The sequence below is a fragment of the Ursus americanus genome, chromosome 16 (assembly GCF_024610735.1).
Source record: "Ursus americanus isolate L20-20 chromosome 16, mUrsAme1.1.p, whole genome shotgun sequence".
In the NCBI taxonomy this organism is placed as follows: Eukaryota; Metazoa; Chordata; class Mammalia; order Carnivora; family Ursidae; genus Ursus; species Ursus americanus.
In genome coordinates, this window is record NC_142142.1 from 14708238 (window position 1) to 14725573 (window position 17336).

At 36.6% G+C, this 17336-nt stretch overlaps 1 long non-coding RNA gene across 2 annotated transcripts in view; it reads right to left on the reverse strand.

Moving 5' to 3' along the window:
* LOC148108765 (uncharacterized) overlaps positions 1-17336 on the reverse strand; it is a 1465056-nt gene that overhangs the window by 341926 nt on the left and 1105794 nt on the right. The window contains exon 5 of one of the 2 annotated variants that reach the window (XR_015726944.1): positions 13280-13332. This is a non-coding gene — a long non-coding RNA (uncharacterized LOC148108765). Of the gene's footprint in view, positions 1-12546; positions 13333-17336 lie in introns of those variants that run through there. The other variant, XR_015726943.1, reaches the window with a different exon arrangement.

The following is a 17336-nucleotide window of genomic DNA, read 5'->3' on the forward strand; positions in this document are numbered from 1 at the left end:
ATTCATACATTAAGTGCAGTGTAGTATATATAAAAAAAGAACTCTCCCTACCCTCAAAGAGCTTACAGACATCACTGGATACCATCATGAATTGATTCTTGGTTTTCTGTACTACAAAAGTTTCTAGGTTTTCCTAAACTAGAAAAACCTTTTCGTTTTCTTTTTTCTTTTTTATTTTTTTCAGTTGAGAGGAACATTGATCCCAAAGCTGCGTATTGTGGTAGAACAAATGTAATCTTTGGAATCAAGCTTCTCTAAAACCAAATTCCAGTAGCAACTCCTTATTTTTTTACTTTAATTCATCTGATCCTCACTTGCAGGGTTATTATGTCAATTACATTAGGTGCTTATATATAAGTGTATGTATGTATATATATGAGTATATGTATATATACAATTATACGTTATATATGTATATAATATATATACATATATATACACATATATATTTGGTCTCTAGCCCCAGTTGCATTCCTATCCCATATATTTGTATTTAAGTTTATACATACACATGAGAGTGCCTCCAGAGTGATAGGCACACAGGCACCCAATAAATACTAGTTTTCCTTTTTTTAAACAATGAATTTCTTCCATTGGTGGCATACCAGATATCACAACAGGCTGCTGAGAAATGTCTACTTTTACAGACAATGTGATTCAAAGAAAGAGCAAGGACTTTGGAGCCACATAAATGTGGGTTTCCATTTTGATTTCTGGCTGGTAAGTGGCAATGAGAGATTTGAATTTGTGTCTGACTCCAAAGCTAAGACTCTCATTATCCCACACTTTTGAGGCAAAATAAAATGTTGAGCTGATTCCAAAGCAACCCCAAAGAATACAAGAAAGGCTTGGCAATTCATGTGCAAGATAGAGGAGTTCTGGTCACCCTCTTGCTTAGTTGGAGATTTAGTGGCTCAGACAATGGTCACTGAATGTTCCCAGTTGTCAGTTTGCTTATTGTTCATTTCCATCTAACTTCTCTTCACGCCATTTGGGTATTGGTTTGCAGAGAGGCTCAAAGATCTCTGGAGGATGTAAAATTAAGAATCCTCTTCCTCTGGGGATTAGTGAATCAATTTATCCTTAAAAGTGATATCTTTTTCCTCAGAAAAGCACTTCCTAGATTTAACCATTTACAACTGGAATGAGTGAGTCATCTGCCTTTTTGGAAGGCATGAGACTTAACCAGTTTTCATTGAATCCATCCGTAGGTAAAGATACTCTCAGCCCCTAATCTTTCTGGTTTTTGTTTTTGTTTTTTTTAGACCCAAGTGTCTCTTTCTTTTCCTTATAACACATAAGACCCTTAGGTTGGTATATATTTGGAAAAATATGCTATTTGTCTCACGAGCAAGAAGAGGGTACAGGGAAGCCTGTTTTACTGTAAAAACGTCATGGATTCCACAGTGCAATGAGATCCACTGAACCTCTTCACCACATAAGGGAAAGGGGACATGCGAGGGGACATCAACCTAACAAATCATTTGTTTCCCTCTTGGGAGGCAGGAAGGTACAGAGAGAAAAGTGCACTATTCTTCAAGTCACATGAATCAAATATTCAGTTTAGACTTCGTCTCTCCTCACTCCTGTGTCTACTTGGGCAAGGCATGTCCCTAACTATACCTGAGTTTCCCCATCTATAAAGTCAAGATAACACATATTAACCCTGTGTGCAGATTAAACAAAATAGCCTATGCACATATGGCTTAGGCACTCTTGACTTAGTTTTCTAACCTGTTCTGTTTTTATTTAAGGTTCATGAAGGACCAGTGTCATGAATAACACTCACTTTTTTCCTTAGGAGAACAAACCCTACAATAATTTCTGTATAAAATTGCTTTATAATAAATTCCTTTGAAAAACTGCACTTGTTTTGAGCTAGATTTTGCCTTGCATGAGGGGAATAAAGAAGAATAGAATTAAAATATTATGACTATTTATGTGGTGGTGTTTTTAACAAAAGGAACAACAAATTTGTTGAGCAGAATTCATGCTCTGCATCCTGCATTTAATAATTTCTGTGTTTCTGGGCCTTGGTTTCCTCATTTGTAAAATGGGTAAAATTAATACTTGCTTTGCCTATGTCTTAAGATTATTACCTGGTATAATACATAAGACATGTGAGATGCTGTTCATATATTCAAATAGTATTGCTGTTGATATATTTATATCTGAACAACAGCATTACCTATTGCATTGTTTATAACCATATTATTATTTTACTAATCTCAACAGTTTATTATTCCATATTCAAAATTCCTTTATTATTACAAGTATTGTTCATTCTAATGAGGAAAGCCTCTTCCTTTTTAGAACTTAAATATAATGAAAGGGAATATATTTGTGTTTTACTATTTTTTCCCTAAGATTTAAATACCAAAGACAAAGAACTGTGAAGTGCACAGAAGAAAGGTAATCTTTTTGAAAATATTTAATAATACACTAAATTTCTTGGAGCTGGCTGTCTTCCCATTTTCTTCGCTATTCAAGACCCTTTCATAGGCAGATCAAACAAAATTAGGATAGCCAGAATCTTGAGCTTTCCAAACGACTTCTTTTAATTCCCAAATTCATCCTACTGATGAATAGGAGTTGAATAGGTGAAGGGATTAAAAAACAACAACAACAACTTGGTTCTCTATTCTGAAAAAATGTCAATGTTGAGTGGATTTTCATTGGTTTGACCATTTCCTAAGCACCAGTGTGCTGATCATGCTCACCTACACCATTCCATTCATTACTTACAACACTAATCAGACCAATATTACGGTCCCAGTTTTCAGAGAACTACAAGGACGCATGCTCAGAGGGGCAAAATCACTAGGTAGTGACTAGGTTCTAGAGATTGGAACCAAGATATGAATCTAGACTTGACTGACATGATCTCTTACTGTAATCAGAAGAGCTCACAGACTGAAGAAGTCAATCTTTGCCTTGGACCATTAAACGGGCTTGAACTTACACTGACAAAATGCAAACAAGATCCATTTTCAACTTCATAACTAGACCTCTCACATCAGCTTCAATAAGGGAACTATTTTCAACAGTGAAAAAGCAAATGTGGGCTCTATTAGCTATTGTGACATTTCAGAGTCTAACTTTAACAAGGTTAAAAAAAAAGGTCTTTCCAGCTACTCATTAATTAATGAAATTTATGAGTTAGAAAGAACACTTTATATATTACAAATGTCTTCTTTGCAGCACTGGTCATTAACAGTGGTTCTCAAAAATCCTCCAATCACTAAGATAAGAATCCCCTAGGCTTTCTTTTAAATTGCAAATTTCTCAATTTCTAAAATTCCATGAAAGAAAGAGACAGAGAAAGAGAGACAGAGAAAAAGAGGAAAAAGAATGGTCCAAAGAAAAATGATTTTATATGTGTAATAAGACTATCACATGAAGTCTAATCCCTGATGACCTTGCTGGCTAGTGCCAAAGGCTGCTTGCTTTATCTGTAGAACTCGGTATAACACCTACCATTTGGTAGGCTTTCAGTATCTATCTGCATAAATTAAAGACAAATAAATGGATATATAAAATTCTTTTGATATCATTGCACCTGATTTTTTTAGAGTAAGTTAAAAAAAATCATGCTTTGATAAAGCAGGAAAAAACATCCGGTGGGAAAAAGACAGTCTCTTCAATAAATGGTGCTGGGAAAATTGGACAGCTACATGCAAAAGAATGAAACTTGACCACTATCTCACACCATACACAAAAATAAACTCCAAATGGATGAAAGACCTCGATGTGAGACAGGAATGCATCAAAATTCTAGAGGAGAACATAGGCAGCAACCTCTACGACATCGGCCAAAGCAACCTTTTTCATGACACATCCCCAAAGGCAAGAGAAACAAAAGATAAAATGAATTTATGGGACTTCATCAAGATTAAAAGTTTCTGCACATCCAAGGAAACAGTCAGAAAAACTAAGAGGCAGCCCACGGAATGGGAGAATATATTTGCAAATGACACTACAGAGAAAGGACTGGTATCCAAGATCTACAAAGAACTTCTCAAACTCAATACACGAGAAACAAATAAACAAATCAAAAAATGGGCAGAAGATATGAACAGACACTTTTCCAATGAAGACATACAAATGGCTAACAGACACATGAAAAAATGTTCAAAATCATTAGCCATCAAGGAAATTCAAATCAAAACCACACTGAGATACCACCTTACGCCAGTTAGAATGGCAAAAATTGACAAGGCAAGAAACAACAATTGTTGGAGAGGATGTGGAGAAAGGGGATCCCTCCTACATTGTTGGTGGGAATGCAAGTTGGTACAGCCACTCTGGAAAACTGTGTGGAGGTCCCTTAAAAAGTTAAAAATTGAGCTACCCTATGATCCAGCCATTGCACTACTGGGTGTTTACCCCAAAGATACAGACGTAGTGAAGAGAAGGGCCATATGCACCCCAATGTTCATAGCAGCAATGTCCACAATAGCTAAATCGTGGAAGGAGCCGAGATGCCCTGCAACAGATGACTGGATTAAGAAGTTGTGGTCCATATATACAATGGAATATTACTCAGCAATCAGAAAGAATGAGTTCTCAACATTTGCTACAACATGGACGGCACTGGAGGAGATAATGCTTAGTGAAATAAGTCAAGCAGAGAAAGACAACTATCATATGATTTCTCTCATCTATGGAACATAAGAACTAGAATGATCAGTAGGGGAAGAAAGGGATAAAGAAAGGGGGGGTAATCAGAAGGGGGAATGAAACATGAGAGACTATGGACTATGAGAAACAAACTGGGGGCTACAGAGGGGAGGGGGGTGGGGGAATGGGATAGACCGGTGATGGGTAGTAAGGAGGGCACATATTGCATGGTGCACTGAGTGTTATACACAAGTAATGAATCATCAAGCCTTACATCGAAAACCAGGGATGTACTGTATGGTGACTAACATAATATAATAAAAAATCATTATTAATAAAAAAATAAAAAAATTAAAAAAAAATAAAATTGATGGGTGAAAAAAAAATAAATAAAAACAGTGAAAACACATTTATAAATATTACTTAAATATCAAAATGATTTAAAGAGAAAATGAAATGAAAATAATTTTACACACTCTAAAAAGGATGTGGTAATACGCAAATGTATTTAATATACCTCTGCCATATAGAATGTCCATTCTCTATTACATATGGAATTTGTGTATTGAAGACTAAAAGTTTGAAATAATAAAAGACTGTATTCACAAAAAAAAAAATCATGCTTAACAAAGAGTATAGAATAGCACATTAATGATCTACAAGAACAGTTTGCTAGGAAGTGATGATTAAGTTAATTCTTGTAGAAATACTGCAAACCACACCTAGAAAGTAGTGAGTCTTCAGTACAGGTAAACCATCATGAGGAGTCCATGCCTCAACAAGCCATATTTGGAAAAGTGAGCATAAAGATAAGGGAATAGGGCTATTAAATAATAACATTTGTATAGGACTGCATAGTTTTCAAAACAATTTTATATATACTATTTCATGTAATTCCCACATCTACCCTATGAGATAAACAAAAGATGGTGACATTCTCTGTTCAAATGAGGACTGTGAAGGTTGATAAGCTTTCAGTCCCTGTAATTATGAAAGGTGAACTCCAACCATACTTGGAAGTCCTACCATCTTTCTTTTATCGTCTGCCCTCCCCTGACCTTCAAGTTACTTGACTGCAGTGTATCTATGTCACATTCTTCCCTTTTTATCTCTGAATCTGTTCCTAAGAGACTTTGCCAACTGCTTGTTAAGTGCTAGCTTCACTCAGCCACCATCCCTTACTCCAGTATGCCATAAGCCCATGAAACAACTAGAAGCACAAAAGACAATTATTTTATCCTTTGCTCTTCTGCTGGGGTAAAGAGATTACAGAGGAAAGGAATGCAGAAAGGAAGAAGCGTTCCTTAGGTAATGAGAAACAGGGAGGAGAGAGGAAATGTCAATTTATGATCCTGCAGAAATCTTTCGCAGATTTCTCCAGTTTTTTTCTATTTCTTCCTGTGAATGAATTGATCTAAATGTTCACAAAAATATTAAGTGAGAATACTGTTTTTCTTTCGTCAAAATATTTTTCCTAATATTGTTTTGTTGATGACAAAGATGATGATGATGATAAAACAACTTCATGTTTAGAGTCCTTTAGATCTCATTTGATCTTCGTAACAACATGAAAACAAACCAAGGTTCAGAGTGAAGGAATGACTTCCTCAAGGTCACTCAGCTTAAACGAGAGAACAGCTGGATTCTGAAGCCCCATATTTTTTCTATTATCATATCCTGTACTTGGCATGCAGGGATCCTGTCATTATAATAACTTTAGACCAAATTAATCTATCTTCAGATACACATGATTTATATAAATTGTATACACAATTGCCATAAGACAAGTCTTTCCATTTTAAATTCAGTTGGGGGTGAGGCAAACATGTGATTTTTATACCATGGAACAACAGATTTCCTACCACGAATGAAGCTGACACAATTTCAAAGAAACAAAAGCAAGGAAGAAACAAATCAGGTTAACCTGACTGTTTACAAAGTGAGAATTAGAACCACAATCACATGTCTGCAGACAGCTGCTGTGTCAGAAGACACTGGTTTGTAGCATTTCTTCAAGCTTGCTTTCAATTATGAGCTGATAATGACTACTACTTGGAAATAATGTTTTATTTTCAAGCATATTTTGCCTCAAAGACTTACTCAGGTTTCCCAGGAGTCTTGGTAATAGGAAACATCCCTTGCTGTATCTTCAGGAAAGCAGGATGATGTCATGAAATGGGTTTGGATTTGGGCAGAACTGGTTTGAAGTTCCAGCTCCAACATTTTATAGCTTCGCTACTTCAGACATATTGTAGAAAATAGACATAATAATGCTGGCTCTGTAGAGTTATGAGAAGTTCAAGTAAACACTTTAAATGCTTGCAACTACATAAAAAACAGTAAATAATATTTCTTTTAATGCTTTACACATTTACTATGTGACCCTACCTCATAGAAGATGCTCAAAAAAAAAAATCTATAGTATTACAGGAACTCAGCTGTTTGACTTAAATTTATATTTGATAGGAATTAAATAAAATCTTGGTATCTGTATCAAACCCTGGTGGTGGACTGAGAGACTGAGATGGGGTGGGGGAGTTCAGCCTGTTGCTATGGCGTCTCATGGCTCACTCTCATTACTGTTGTTGAATGCCATAGCTGGATTTAAAGCTTTATGGTCCTGATGGAGGTACTTAGGATTTGTTTTGCCATCTGTAAGATGGGTATAAGATAGCAGGACATGGTTTTTCTACCATATAAAATTTTGATGAGAATGAATTCAGATATTAAGTGTGGAAATATTTATGAACCGTGAAGTGCTATTCTAATACAGAGAAGCATCACTGTTAACGTCACATCTTGTCCTGATGGTTGAAGGTTTCTGTACATCATACATCAGCTGTTTGGCCAGGAATGTGGATTAAACAATGATACTTTTTAGAGTTTAGGGGGGAAAAAGACACACAGGGTAAATCAGAATGCTTGAGACTATCACACAAAGACCATTAAGGGTTTTTGTGCTTGTTGTCATTATTTGTTGTTACTTTCTTCCTTCTGGAATTTATCTTTTTTAACTCACCATATTTGTACTATATTTTTCATTCTGTTTCAGGAATGGTGTAGTGAGAAAAAATCCTATTCTCACTATTTTTCTGACTTGTTCAAACATAGGCATTGTTTGGGCCAACTTGTTCTTATGATATTTTGGCACTCTTTCTTGGCTCAAGGAATGGAAGAGATAGTTGGGGTCTGGTTTCATGCTTGTCATTTTATTTGTAAGTTGGAATTTGCCTCTAAACTTTCTCTTTCCATTCAATGAAATAAAACACCCTGGACAAATGTCCCCATCATTAATCATATTTCCATTAAAGCACAGCCAAGTTCAGTTTATTTCCAAAACCATGTACAGAGTATCAACTCTGCCTCACGCTGTACTGGTAGATAAAGGGAGGAAATGGTATGGCTCCCTGCTCTCAAGGAGTTCCGTGGCTAGTGTGGAGACAAATGCTTATTCATACTTCAGTGTGCACATCAGGACAGGTGAGCTCAGAAGATGGTCACCTCGACTGAGGAAGCCAAAGAGTCAAAAGAGGTATCCTGAAGGAGGTTACACTCTTATGCATCAGAAAATATAAAACAGGGATGCCTGGATGGCTCAGTTGGTTAAGTGGCTGCCTTTGGGTCAGGTCATGATCCCAGGGTCCTGGGATGGAGTCCTGCATTGGGCTCCCTGCTCAACGGGGAGCCTGCTTCTCCCTCTGCCCCTCCCCCTGCTTGTGCATGCTCTCTCTCTCTCTTTCTCTCTGAGACATATAAATAAATAAAATCTTCCAAAAAAAGAAAAGAAAAGAAAATTAAAAAACAAACAAGACAAATTCTCAAAATGACTAGCCAGTTGTATTCCAGAAAACGATATTCCAAAAAAGCAACTCCATCTCTATATCTCCGACTATATCATACCTTGATTGACTTGACACTAATTTTCTCCCATTTGTTTCAAGGATGAAAAGTAATCATCTACCGGCTTATCTACTAGAAAATCTCAGGAGGCAAAACAGAGTTGGATTTTGTAAAATGGCTGATTATATATTCTTAAAAGGGGATTGGAGCTATTTCACATTCTAAGTAAAAACAACTAGCTTGTTTCACTGTATTTAAAAACAAACAGAAATCCTTAAGAGATCATCCTACATGTGGTATCTTTCTCAGGGTATCACATGCCACATGCCAAATGAAAATATTGATGTGGTCTGCTGCACTGTGCCACTGACAGTGTTTTGAAGTCATAAATTTTTTCCTTATCTTGGAAAGGAAAAAAAAAAGCTTCAACTCTCTAATTTATAATTTAAGAGTTTTGTTAGATCAAAAGGGAAGAAAGAATGAACAGAAGCAAAGAGCATAAAAAGCTTTAATATTTGAGTGATCGTACCATACTTGGAGCGGCCTTTCTCACTGCTGCCAAACAGCACAAGCAGAGAAAAGAAACCAGAGAATGATTTGCTCAAGGTTGTTCAATGTGAGTCAGAAAAGAATGGATATTTGAATGCAGCGAGAGCTGACATCTTTCTCCTCTAAAAAGGTATTTTTGTATGTGATTGGTTTCAATCTCAAAAAGTAAACACAATCACATTTCACACATTTCAAGCAGCAAACAAGGTATTGCTGCTTTTCTTAAGGGGAGGAGTGTTGGAAGGCTTTGGGAGGAAATATATTTACTACATTTAAAATATATATATATGATAAGAGCGGGTGGAGGTAGTGATGGGCAGAGCCTGGGAGGGGTGGTCTGGGCAAGCAGGAATTGCTACTGCTTCTAGCACCTTCCTACCTGACTCTACACCTACCTCTTCTACAGGCTTTCCAGCTCCTCCTCACCCTTCAGAACTCTCCCAAGTAAATCCCATCTCTACTCTTCACTATGCAAACCAATATGACCTCCTGATTAAGAGTTCAGTATGCACTGTTAAACAGTGGTGCATTCAAATCCAAAAGCTATTTGTTATTAGCTTAGGGACTTTTGGCAAGCTAATTTACCTCTCTGAGCCTCAGGCTTTCCCAACTGAAAAAACTGGGAATAACCGTGACTGCTGCAGAGATGGTGGTAAAATTAAATGAAAGAGTCCATGTCCTCAAAGCACTGCCTGACAATGATTAATAAATAGTAGCGAATGTTATCATTTTTATGACATATATTGCATATATTGTTTTCATTTGCTTGTCTTCACTTAAAAGAATGTTGGCTCCCTAGAACAGGTTGTAAGTAAAACATGAGGTTGCATTGAAGCCTACCCTATATGCTTTGTTATTAAAATCCAATGTCATCTCATTAAAGAATTTAGTGATAATCCTGAACCATCTGTGGTTGTGGGAGTAAATGTAACTATGTCCAGAAATGGCATCCCATTCCTTTGTAACTCAATATTCTTTCGCCCCCCCCCTTGTCTTTTACAGGATGTTTGCTTCTTCCTAGAGGACCTTATTCCTAAACTCTCATGGTTTTCTGTTTTTGTAGAATGTTAAGCCCTACCTATTGTGAAGTTCTTTGTGATGCTTTTCATATGGTTACGGTTCACCCTCTCAGGTCAGTATTTTTCAGCAATGGAAAAGTGTTATAAGCCCCCATTGGCAGGAAGGAAATAGATTTTTAAATGAAATTCCCCATGGACAGCACCATAACCTGTATAAGACCATTTAATCTTCCTGGATAGATGTGCTTTAAAGCATTATTACTTCTTTATTTTTTTTCCCCCTCAACATTATTTGAGTTCTCCAATTCCTTCTAAAGAGAGGTAGAGCTATGTTCTTTTTTCCCCAAAGATTTTATTTATTTATTTTATTTATTTGATAAAGAGAGAGAACATGCAATCAGGGAGAGGGGCAAAGGGAGAGGGAGAGAATCTCAAGCAGATTCCACACTGATCACAGAGCCCTGACACGGGGCTAGATCTCACAACTCTGAGATCAAGACCTGAGCCAAATCCAAGAGCCAGTCACTTAACCACTTAACTGACTGAGCCACCCAGGTGCCCCGAGCTATGCTCTTCTGATGCCCTGTTTTCACGTATACCATCTGAGGTCTCTGGTGCAATAGGAGAATCGGCAAGTTTTAGAAAAAGAATGAATAAAGTCAGGCCTAATATCATAGTAAGGAAATCTGAAGATCAAACTGAATATTTTTAGAGGCTGAATATAAGGAAAAAATTTTGAGCAAATTATAAGGAAATGTAGGGTTGAATCAGATAGGTGTGGTGGAGAGAATATAGGATTAGAATATAAACCATTAAGGCCAATGTGGGTAAGAAAGAACACAAAGTAAGATGACAGCAGGTAAGACAACGGGCTGGTGGTTAGGATGCAGAGGTCCTAAGAAAATTAGAAAATTAGACTAAGTTCAAGATAAAATACTAGAGCCACTTAGGGAGAACCCACTTTTCTTCGGTCTATTGTGTCTGCCCCAGGATTCTACTTTTCATTAAAAAAATCTTATTGTTAATCTCACATTTCTTTGTCTACCTCCCCACCCTTTCCATTTTACTCAACCCTGTAAGAGTTGGTGCAGAGAAGATAATTGTTCAGCAGTGCTGAAGTCAGCCAAGAATCCAAGGGAGTTAATTTGGCTATGTAAGGATAATAGAATTGAGGAAAGAGTACTGTGGGATAAAAGCTGAAATCTGTAGACTTACGAAGTTTTTATATAAAGGTGGAGGAAGTGTAGTTGGAAAGGTTTCCTAGGTGGCAAAAGCACCGGAAAGTCTCCTGGGTTTGAAATGAATCAGGTGTGCACTGATGAGAACCCTTTTGGAAAACTATGTGGGAGGTCATGTCTATTTGGGAAAGCCATATATCAATAAAAAAAGGAGCAAAATGAATATTTATTGGACATATGAACATGTGTTCACTGCTTTATACATATTAGCTCGCAAAATCCATTCAACAGTCCTATGAGACTGGTACTATTATTTCCACTTTAGAGAAGAGACAAACTGGGTTACAGGGAGGTTAGTGATGTGCCCAAGGTCACATCATCAGTGCTATGCAGAAGCAGGTTTTAAACCTAAGACTTTGTGAATTCCTAGCCACACCCTTCTCATTGAGCTCCCAGGCCCTGTGAGGAACATTTGCTAACATACATTATGTATGTAAGTGGAGGAGAGCAGCAGGGAACAACAGACTGAACAGGAAAGAGAAAGGGATTCAGATTTGAGGAGAAATTGATGGGGAAGTCACACACCAAGAATTCTCTGAGTGAACTGGGATGAGTAAGAGACTCATGTTGGAAGGTGCAGAAGTTCATAGATAGATCTAAGTATTTTGGATTTCCAAACAGAATTCTGCTGAAAAATTAATTTGATGCCATATGAATTTTCAACCTAGGTAGACCCTAGAAACTTGCTTAGGGTGTTAAATAAAGGATCCCAGACAAACTAAAATTTTATGTATACAGAATGAGTATACAGAATGTCACATATCAGTGGACTCAAAGAGTTGCCTCTTTTCTAAATGTGTGCATACACACACACGCACACACACTCATTGTGAGGAAAAAGTACATAGTAACGCCACTCAGTAAAATCTGACCCTATTATATTGGCATGCTGGTTATTTTCTTTTTTTTTCAAATCTAAGAGGTGCAACCTTATTTTATGTACCACTAAAAAAACAAAAGGAAACAAAACGTTTCTAACTAGAAGGGTCCATTAATTGTAAGACACATGCTGATTTCAGTAATGATAAAATGGAATACATCTGTGTCCTAGAATCAACCAATTGCTGTAAATTCTTCCCATCTAATATGTATGTATGAATTGAGGTCAAATCTAATACAGGTAATTTCTAATACTGCTTTTTCACTTGCCTCAATATTTTCTATTAGGTTTACATTTTTTTTTCAAAATGATAGTTTTGACAGCTACATAATACTCCATTATTAAAAAAAATTTAAAAAACATATTAAAAAAACATTTTTTAATATAAATAGATGTTGGTATTCCTTTTTGATGAATCCCTTAAAAGAGATTATCCCAAACTGAATCAGACCAATAGGCATAAATATTTTAAAGACTTTACCTATATATTTCTCAATGATTTTAAATAATAGTTATTTAGTTTACAAAAAGCAATTTAAAACCACAGACAATAAGGCCAATAAGCCAATATACTTAAAGGCTCTTCCTAGAATCCAGATTCTATCAGAGAAGCCGGCACTCACTGGACTTATGCCTTATTCTGGTCTTGTCTAGTCCCTTTTTTATTTCCCTGTTCCAGAATTGATTTCAAAGCATGTGTTGTGTCTAGACTGTTTCTATTCAGCAAACTGAAGAGGATGCTCTGCAAAATGGGTAGGAAAGGTCCTGAGACCTTGTAGCCTCCTGGGTTGCCTTTCTTCCAGCGAGTGGACAAATTCCTGGGTGATATACAATCCAGCTATGTTTTCCTACAGTCTTACCTTTTCTTGACAATTCTCAACAAGTTCAAATAAATCGTCTATGTATTTTCTGTATGTGCACACACTGCCACATTTTGTTGACCAATTTGAGTCCAACAGCCCAAAACAGTAAATGCTTTATCCATGTGTGCTGTTTGTGGTAGTCTGACCAAGGAGGGCAGGAGGGCAAGACCCACCCAGCACACTGTGAAGCCAGACGGGTTAAATTTAGGTTCTCCATAAGGTTGTTGGCCATAACATGTGGGTGCTCATGGCAGCTCCCCAGAGGCTTACCTCACTCAGCCTTGCCTTTTCATTCCAATCAGTCCAGTGAAAGTGTGGTTTATCTAGGAAAGGAGAAATACAGGAGCAGAATGAGGAGAATGTAACACTGAAAATAAAATGAGTAACACAAGCATCAGATAAGTTCAATTCTTTCAGCACAAATCAAGAATCTCTCTCCATGATTCAGGAAAAGAACAAAAATGCAGTAAGAGAAAATAATGTTCTTATCAAGTGACTCAAACACCACCTCTAAAATTTAGACCCATGTTGAGCCTAGCCTTCAGAAATGACCTGGCAAGATGAAACAAGAGTCATTTTAGAGTCATTTAATTTCTCTAACTTCAATTTTCGGAAAGCAAAGAGCTGAGGCAGTATCCGACATCATTAGCTCAGGGAGGGGTCTGGCAAATGAATCCTGTGTAATTATAAAATGCCTCTGAAATAGCAAGTGAAAAACATGTGTATGTTCTTCCATGATTTGACTTCTCCAAAGGTATTGCTCATATGTTAATAAGCAACTTTAATTCACGCTGATATGGAAGTGATGAGTCTAATCCTAAATCTGTAATCACATACTTGGGCATGAGTGTTTTCCTCAGCATGAAAGAACACTGAAAACATTCTGACGCAGTAAGATTTATATGTTTTTTAAAAACTGTAATAAAGAAGCCTTTCCTTGGACTATGTTTATTCTCTTTTCAAAGAAATGCATAATTAATCATGATTGATACACTCTGTTATTATTCCTTATGAATGGAATAAGAGTACAGGTAGTTTCAGTAGAAACCCTAAGATTTTTCTAAGATTCTAGAACTCTGTATCTTCAAATCATTTTAACTATAATGACTTACAATCATGACTGTTCTATACTAATATTCCAAGAATGTCAAACAATAAGATACACATTCACATTCACAAAGGTCAAGGTGAAAAATCTCATTTATATGTGTTTAAACTATCAGTGTAAACATTTTTATTCGAATACACACAAATCTAACATTGCATTTCTGTCTTCAATATCATCATCCCTCCATGTTTCATGTTACATTTCAATAGAAGACATTTTATGGTTTTATATGTTATGAGACACATGGAATGGCAATATTAGAAATCAATCTTCATTAAGATCATGTGAGAAGATAAATTGGTACAAAACTTCCACTAGAAAAAGAAAGACTCTTAGGTCTGCAGAGGACACTGTGCTAGTTACATTCCGTCTAGGTTGGTATTTTACCCCCACCTCCAATGTAAGACTCTTAACTAACAAGGCTTATCGCTAATAAGATGTGTTTTATGGAGAGACCTGAACTTACTAAATTTGTCATCTAATTTCCCTTTCAGGTTCCAATTAACATTGACATGTAGTCACCAAGCAAACTTAAATATATCATTTCAAATCTATTCATCACAACCACTAATGATTCTCTCATACTCTTGTTCCTGTTTCTCTTAAACTAGGGCTAAAACTGATACTTTTTGAGATGTTCTCAGAATGCCCTGCACATAATTCTGTCATAACATTTTTCATATCATATGATGGTTGATGGTCTAGTATGTGTGTGAAGGACGGTCTAGTATGTGTGTGAAGGAGGTGTCTGAATCACTGACAAAACAAAAACTATTAACAGGTATGCTCAGGATTTATCCATCCTCTGTTAAAGACAAACAAATAAAAAACAAACAAAACCCAACAAAACATGTGACTTTGCTCACTTAGATTGCCCCTCATCATTTCTATACTGTTCCCCCTTCATTGACTACAGTTCTTCTTGCTTCTACACTTTTGTGATATAGAATTGGGATAACTGCTGGAAAACACCAGAACTAGAAAGCAGGAAGGGAAGGAGATAGGATTTGGAAGGACAGAGCCAAGAGAGCTGATTCTCAAGAGGAAAAAAGAAGAGGAAATGAATGTCAAGGATTGTGTGCAGCATGGGAGTAATGAAGTAAACTGAGGGGTCAGTCACTTCAGAAGATCGGAAAAGGCTAAATAAGAGAGGGAGAGAGAAAGAGAAGAGAAAGCTAATTAATTAGGTATTTGGTTAGTTTCCAGATCAGTAAGAAATCTGAGGGATTAAGTGGAGGTAAGGGGTAGGATAGAAGACAATTTTATGAAGTTGAGGGACCATGTGCTCCAATCCTCTTCACTGGTCTTTGAGAGAGATGAATGGCACCTGAAGTTTCTTGGGGCATTCAGTGACTTCTTGTAGTAAATCAACATCTTTATGTTTAATGGCATTACGACCACTATGTACCCTAATTATCCTGCACAGAGTCTGGTATGTATTGCATTTCTGCCAAGAGTTCATTAAAAGAAACAAATACATGATTAAATAAAATATTATATGGTTAATTTTTCCACTAGGGAAAAAAAATTACAAAATGGGGATTTAACATATATGTAAAATATTTGATACCCCATCATGCATGCATAGAGACTTCACTCATCTTATTTTTACCAAGGATAAAACCTGTGCTAAAAAAGATAATTAAGAAAAAAAATATTGGTCTTATACCAGAATGAAGGCAAAAAAAAAAAAGAATGAAATATCAAGATTTAAGTTAGACAAAACGAAAGTTTCCTTAATTTAATAAAAATTAAGTTGGAAGCAAATTATCAGGTCCTAAAAATAAAAAGAGAGAGTGTCTTAAGGAGTCCTGAAAGTTGGTAGGTGAAAGAAAGAAACCTGAAATGCAACCACACTGTTCTTAATAGAGAGAAGCCCAGGTTCCACAGAAGTACAGAAGAAAGAACTCTCAGTCTGCTTTGGGTGTCAAGAGTCAGGACCATCTTTATAGAACTCCCACTTCAAGGATGAGCAATAGTTCATTGGGCAGAGGGGAAGTCATGCCTGGCAGAGAAAACTGCATATGCACAAGCATAGGGAAGTGAATAGGCATGCTATGTTTGAAAATTCAAGAAGCCTCTGTGTTTAGAAAATGCAGAGTTAAGTGTCTGGGATGGGTGTTGTGGGGGCTGGGATGATGTAGGATGAGGATGAAGGTCAGGTTCAGGTGAGAAATGCCATGAGTGCTATGATTAATAAATGAATAAGTGAACACTATGATTAATGAGAAAATCACTTTTCCTGAAGATGAGAGGGACATAACACGCATACACACATACGTATTTATTTATCTTACCATAGAGAATGTCTGTGGCATTACAGAAAGATGAGCCTCAGCAGGCAAAACTGATAAAAATGAATTCAGCACAGGTGCTGTGCAATAGTCCATGTGAAAAATGGCAAGGGCACTAGGAAGAAGTTGGATTTGAACAGCATTTTTGGAATCAGGATTGACAGGATGTGAAAGGTGAGTGCAAGAGAGAAATTGAGGAAGACAGAGATTTGTGGTTCCAGAGACTGGGTGGATGATGGTTGCTTCATGAACCAAGATGAGATATGTAGGAAGAAAAGTCCTGGCAGGAAAGATAATACATTCTGTCTTAAACATGTTGCATTTGAAGTATTTGTATGGCATCTCAACATTTCAGCCATAAATAATATTTCTTATATTAAGAAGATAGCCTGGGTTTGTTGATATAGACAAATATGACCATTTGGACATAAGGAAGGAAAGAAAAGCCAATGTGAAAATCCTGATCCAGGGTGGATAGTAGAACAGTGCTTAAGAGAAGGGGAGAATAATCACTAGGGAGGGATCCTGTAAGTAAGAGGAAAATCAAGATACTTTGGAGATATGGGAGTCTGAATTTATGATAAAGGAAATTCAAGAAAAATGAAGATTTTGTCCTCTGTAACTAAATCAGGGTGTGAAAGAGTTTAGGATTTGGATTTAAAAGACTTCAGATTCTTCCATCTGAAAAATATCAAGTGATATTGATAAGCTCCACACTAATGAATATGTGAGAATATTAAAATGTTATTTTCCGAGCTAACAAAGTAAAAGTGCTTCTGAATTATAAATTATCATATAAATATTTGCCCTAAAACTATACATTTTGAGTTAACAGAAATATATTTCTTCCTTCCTCCCTTCCTCCCTTCCTTCCTTCCTTCCTTCCTTCCTTCCTTCCTTCCTTCCTTCCTTCCTTCCTCCCTCC